This window comes from Arachis hypogaea, chromosome 11, assembly GCF_003086295.3.
Source record: "Arachis hypogaea cultivar Tifrunner chromosome 11, arahy.Tifrunner.gnm2.J5K5, whole genome shotgun sequence".
Classification (NCBI taxonomy): domain Eukaryota; kingdom Viridiplantae; phylum Streptophyta; class Magnoliopsida; order Fabales; family Fabaceae; genus Arachis; species Arachis hypogaea.
Genome location: NC_092046.1, coordinates 110,469,927 through 110,475,972, shown reverse-complemented (window position 1 = coordinate 110,475,972; position 6,046 = coordinate 110,469,927). Strand labels below are relative to the sequence as shown.

Genomic DNA, 6,046 nt, shown 5'->3' with positions numbered 1-6,046 from the left:
TCATGCATTCATAGTGTTCTTCATGATCTTCAAGTTGTTCTTGGTGAGTCTTCTTGTTTGATCTTGATGATTTTTTGTTTTGTGTCTTTTCATGTTTTTCATATGCATTCTTGAATTCTTAGTGTCTAAGCATTAAAGAATTCTAAGTTTGGTGTCTTGCATGTTTTCTTTGCATTAAAGATTTTTCAAAATTGTGTCTTGATGTTCATCATGACATTCAAAGTGTTCTTGGTGTTCATCTTGACATTCATAGCATTCTTGCATGCATTCATTGTTTTGATCTAAAAATTTCATGCATTGCATATTTTTCATGTTTTTCATAAAAATTGCAAAAATCAAAAAAAAATATCCTTCCCTTTTTCTCTCATCAAATTCGAAAATTTGGATTGACTTTTTCAAAAATTTTTAAAATCAAATTGTTTCTCATGAGTCAAATCAAATTTTCAATTTGAAAATCTTATCTTTTTCAAAATCTTTTTCAAAAATCAAATCTTTTTCAAAATTCTTAGTTATTTTCGAAAATTCCAAAAATATTTTTCAAAAATCTTTTTCTTATTTTTATATCAAATTTTCGAAAATAACATAATCAATTAATGTTTTGATTTAAAAATTTGAAGTTTGTTACTTGCTTGTTAAGAAAGATTCAAACTTTAAGTTCTAGAATCATATCCTGTGATTTCTTATGAATCAAGTCATTAATTGAGATTTTAAAAATCAAATCTTTTTCAAAACTAATTTCTATCATATCTTTTCAAAAATATCTTCTTATCTTATCTTTTTCAAAAATATCTTTTCAAAATATCTTTTCTAACTTCCTAACTTCTCATCTTTTCAAAATTTGTTTCAACTAACTAACTAACTTTTTGTTTGTTTCTTAACTTTTTCAAAACCACCTAACTAACTCTCTCTCTCTCATTTTTCGAAAATATCTCTCCCCTTTTTCAAAATTTCTTTTTAATTTATTAATTATTTTAATTTTTAAATCTTAATTTTCGAAAATTACTAACACATTTTCAAAAACCAATTTTCAAAAATCACTAACTCCTTTTCAAAAATAATTTTCGAAAATTCCCTCTCTCTCTCTCATCCTATTCTATTTATTCATTCATATCCTAACATCTCATCTCACATCTCTTCCATTCGTACAGTTGCACTTCTTCCTTTACATCACATTCTTTGTCTCCCCCTTATCTTCCACTCACAAAGGGATCCCTATACTGTGGTATAAAGGATCTCTATTATTATTATCATTTTTCTAGCCATTCTTCCTTGTCATATGAGCAGGAGCAAGGATAAGAACATTCTTGTGGAAGCAGATCCAGAACCTGAAAGGACTCTGAAGAGAAAATTAAGAGAAGCTAAAATACAACAATCCAGAGATAACCTTTCAGAAATTTTCGAACAGGCAGAGGAGATGGCAGCTGAAAATAATAATAATGCAAGGAAGATGCTTGGTGACTTTACTACACCTAATTCCAATTTACATGGAAGAAGCATCTCCATTCCTGCCATTGGAGCAAACAACTTTGAGCTGAAACCTCAATTAGTTTCTCTGATGCAGCAGAACTGCAAGTTTCATGGACTTCCATCTGAAGATCCTTTTCAGTTCTTAACTGAATTCTTGCAGATATGTGATACTGTTAAGACTAATGGAATAGATCCTGAAGTCTACAGGCTCATGCTTTTCCCTTTTGCTGTAAGAGACAGAGCTAGATTATGGTTGGATTCTCAACCTAAAGACAGCCTGAACTCTTGGGATAAGCTGGTCACGGCTTTCTTAGCCAAGTACTTTCCTCCTCAAAAGCTGAGCAAGCTTAGAGCTGATGTTCAAACCTTCAGACAGAAAGAAGGTGAATCCCTCTATGAAGCTTGGGAAAGATACAAACAGTTGACCAAAAAGTGTCCTTCTGACATGCTTTCAGAATGGACCATCCTGGATATATTCTATGATGGTTTATCTGAGCTATCAAAGATGTCACTGGACACCTCTGCAGGTGGATCCATTCACCTAAAGAAAACGCCTGCAGAAGCTCAAGAACTCATTGACATGGTTGCTAATAACCAGTTCATGTACACTTCTGAAAGGAATCCTGTGAGTAATGGGACGCCTATGAAGAAGGGAGTTCTTGAAGTTGATACTCTGAATGCCATATTGGCTCAGAACAAAATATTGACTCAGCAAGTCAATATGATTTCTCAGAGTCTGCATGGAATGCAAGCTGCATCCAACAGTACTCAAGAGGCATCTTCTGAAGAAGAAGCCTATGATCCTGAGAACCCTGCAATAGCAGAGGTAAATTACTTAGGTGAACCTTATGGAAACACCTATAACTCAACATGGAGAAATCATCCAAATTTCTCATGGAAGGATCAGAAGCCTCAACAAGGCTTTAACAATGGTGGAAGAAACAGGTTTAGCAATAACAAACCTTTTCCATCATCAACTCAGCAACAGACAGAGAACTCTGAACAAAATGCTTCTAATTTAGCAAATCTAGTCTCTGATCTATCTAAGGCCACTGTAAGTTTCATGAATGAAACAAGGTCTTCCATTAGAAATCTGGAAACACAAGTGGGCCAGCTGAGTAAAAGGATCACTGAAATCCCTCCTAGTACTCTCCCAAGCAATACAGAAGAGAACCCAAAAGGAGAGTGCAAGGCCATTGACATAAGTGCCATGGCCGAACCTGAGAGGAGAGGAGAGGACGTGAATCCCAAGGAGGAAGACCTCCTGGGACGTCCAGTGATCAACAAGGAGCTTCCCTCTGGGGAATCAAAGGACTCTGAGGCTCATCTAGAGACTATAGAGATCCCATTGAACCTCCTTATGCCCTTCATGAGCTCTGATGAGTATTCCTCTTCTGAACAGAATGAGGATGTCACTGAAGAGCAAACTGCCAAGTTTCTTGGTGCAATCATGAAGCTGAATGCCAAATTATTTGGCATTGATGCTTGGGAAGTTGAACCTCCCCTGTTCATCAATGAACTAAGTGATCTGGATCAACTGACATTGCCTCAGAAGAGACAGGATCCTAGAAAGTTCATAATCCCTTGTACCATAGGTACCATGATCTTTAAGGCTCTGTGTGACCTTGGTTCAGGAATAAACCTCATGCCCCTCTCTATAATGGAGAAACTGGGAATCTATGAGGTGCAAGCTGCTAAAATCTCATTAGAGATGGCAGACAGCTCTAGCAAACAGGCTTATGGACAAGTAGAGGACGTGTTAGTAAAGGTTGAAGGCCTTTACATCCCTGCTGATTTCATAGTCCTGGATACTGGAAAGGAAGAGGATGAATCCATCATCCTAGGAAGACCTTTCCTGGCCACAGCAAGAGTTGTGATTGATGTTGACAGAGGTGAAATATTCCTTCAATGGAATGAGAAGTCCTTTGTGTTTAAAACTCAAGGATCTCCCTTTGCAACCATGGAGAGGAAGCAGAAAAAGCTTCTCTCCAAGCAGAGTCAACCAGAGCCCCCACAGTCAAACTCTAAGTTTGGTGTTGGGAGGCCACAACCAAACTCTAAGTTTGGTGTTGAACTCCCATATCCAAACTCTAAGTTTGGTGTTGGAGAGTCTCAACAAAGCTCTGCACATCTGTGAGGCTCCATGAGAGCCCACTGTCAAGCTATTGACATTAAAGAAGTGCTTGTTGGGAGGCAACCCAATGTTTATTTATCTAACCCTATCATTCTTGTTTTTCATGTTTTCTTAGGTTCATGATCATGTGGAGTCACAAAATAAATATAAAAATTGAAAACGGAATCAAAAACAGCAGAAGAAAAATCACACCCTGGAGGAGCATCTGTCTGGCGTTCAAACGCCAGAACAGGGCATAGTTCTGGCGCTGAACGCCCAGAATGGGAGCATCCTGGCGCTGAACGCCCAGAACAAGCATGGTTCTGGCATTCAACGCCAGAAATGGCAGCAAATGGGCGTTGAACGCCCAAAATAGGCACCAACCTGGCGCTGAACGCCCAGAGTTGTGTGCAAGGGCATTTTGCATGCCTAAATTGGTGCAGGGATGTAAATGCCTTGACACCTCAAGATCTGTGGACCTCACAGGATCACTTCAGGATCTGTGGACCCCATAGGATCCCCACCTTACCTCCTCATAATCCTAGTTTTTTTTCTTACCACATCTTCTTCTTCATCTATTCCTTCTTCTTTTGCTCGAGGGCGAGCAACATTCTAAGTTTGGTGTGGTAAAACAATTATGTAAAGGATCTATAGCTGAGTGGTAGAACATGTGGCTGCAAATCAAGAGATCCCTGAGATACCTCAATGGATACATTTTCTTCCACACAATTATTGGAAGCAACTAAGGGTGGAACATCAAGAGCACTCCATCATCCTTCATGAAATCAGAGAAGATCTAAAAGCAATGAAGGAGGAGCAGCAAAGACAAGGAAGAGACATAGAAGAGCTCAAGGACATCACTAAGGTGGACTCATTCCTTGTTCTTACTTTCTCTGTTTTTCGTTTTCTATATTATGTGCTTATCTGTGTTTGTGTCTTCATTACATGATCATTAGTAGTTAGTAACTTTGTCTTAAAGATATGAATGTCCTATGAATCCATCACCTCTCTTAAATGAAAAATGTTTTAATTCAAAAGAACAAGAAGTACATGAGTTTCGAATTTATCCTTGAACTTAGCTTAATTATATTGATGTGGTGACAATGCTTCTTGTTTTCTGAATGTATGCTTGAACAGTGCATATGTCTTTTGAAGTTGTTGTTTAAGAATGTTAAATATGTTGGCTCTTGAAAGAATGATGACTAGGAGACATGTTATTTGATAATCTGAAAAATCATAAAAATGATTCTTGAAGCAAGAAAAAGCAGCAAAAAACAAAGCTTGCAGAAAAAAAAAAAAATAGGCAAAAAAAAAAAAATAGAAAGAAAAAGAAAAAAAGTAAGCAGAAAAAGCCAATAACCCTTAAAACCAAAAGGCAAGGGCAATAAAAAGGATCCCAAGGCTTTGAGCATCAGTGGATAGGAGGGCCTAAAGGAATAAAATCCTGGTCTAAGCGGCTAAACCAAGCTGTCCCTAACCATGTGCTTTTGGCGTGTAGGTGTCAAGTGAAAACTTGAGACTGAGCGGTTAAAGTCAAGGTCCAAAGCAAAAAAAGAGTGTGCTTAAGAACCCTGGACACCTCTAATTGGGGACTTTAGCAAAGCTGAGTCACAATCTGAAAAGGTTCACCCAATTATGTGTCTGTGGCATTTATGTATCCGGTGGTAATACTGGAAAACAAAGTGCTTAGGGCCACGGCCAAGACTCATAAAGAAGCTGTGTTCAAGAATCATCATACTGAACTAGGAAAGTCAATAACACTATTCGAAATCTGAAGTCCCTATAGATGCCAATCATTCTAAACTTCAATGGATAAAGTGAGATGCCAAAACTATTCAAGAGGCAAAAAGCTATAAGTCCCGCTCATATGATTGAAGCTATGTTTCATTGATAGTTTGGAATTTATAGTATATTCTCTTCTTTTTATCCTATTTGATTTTCAGTTGCTTGGGGACAAGCAACAATTTTAGTTTGGTGTTGTGATGAGCGGATAATTTATACGCTTTTTGACATTGTTTTTAGTATGTTTTTAGTAGAATCTAGTTACTTTTAGGGATGTTTTCATTAGTTTTTATGTTAAATTCACATTTCTGGACTTTACTATGAGTTTGTGTGTTTTTCTGTGATTTCAGGTATTTTCTGGCTGAAATTGAGGGACTTGAGCAGAAATCAGATTCAGAGGATGAAAAAGGACTGCTGATGCTGTTGGATTCTGACCTCCCTGCACTCAAAGTGGATTTTCTAGAGCTACGGAACTCGAAATGGCGCGCTTCCAATTGCGTTGGAAAGTAGACATCCAGGGCTTTCCCGCAATATATAATAGTCCATACTTTGGCCAAGAATTGACGACGTAAACTGGCGTTCAACGCCAGCCTTCTGCCCAAATCTGGCGTCCAGCGCCAGAAAAGGATCCAAAACCAGAGTTGAACGCCCAAACTGGCACAGAAACTGGCGTTCAACTCCACA

The 6,046-nt window shown here is 37.8% G+C and overlaps 1 non-coding gene across 1 annotated transcript; it reads right to left on the bottom strand.

Moving 5' to 3' along the window:
* Nucleotides 1–1,810: 1,810 nt before the first annotated feature.
* On the bottom strand, nt 1,811–1,918 carry LOC112724648 (small nucleolar RNA R71). The gene has a single exon (XR_003163802.1). It is a non-coding gene; the product is annotated as a small nucleolar RNA R71 (small nucleolar RNA).
* Nucleotides 1,919–6,046: the final 4,128 nt, after the last annotated feature.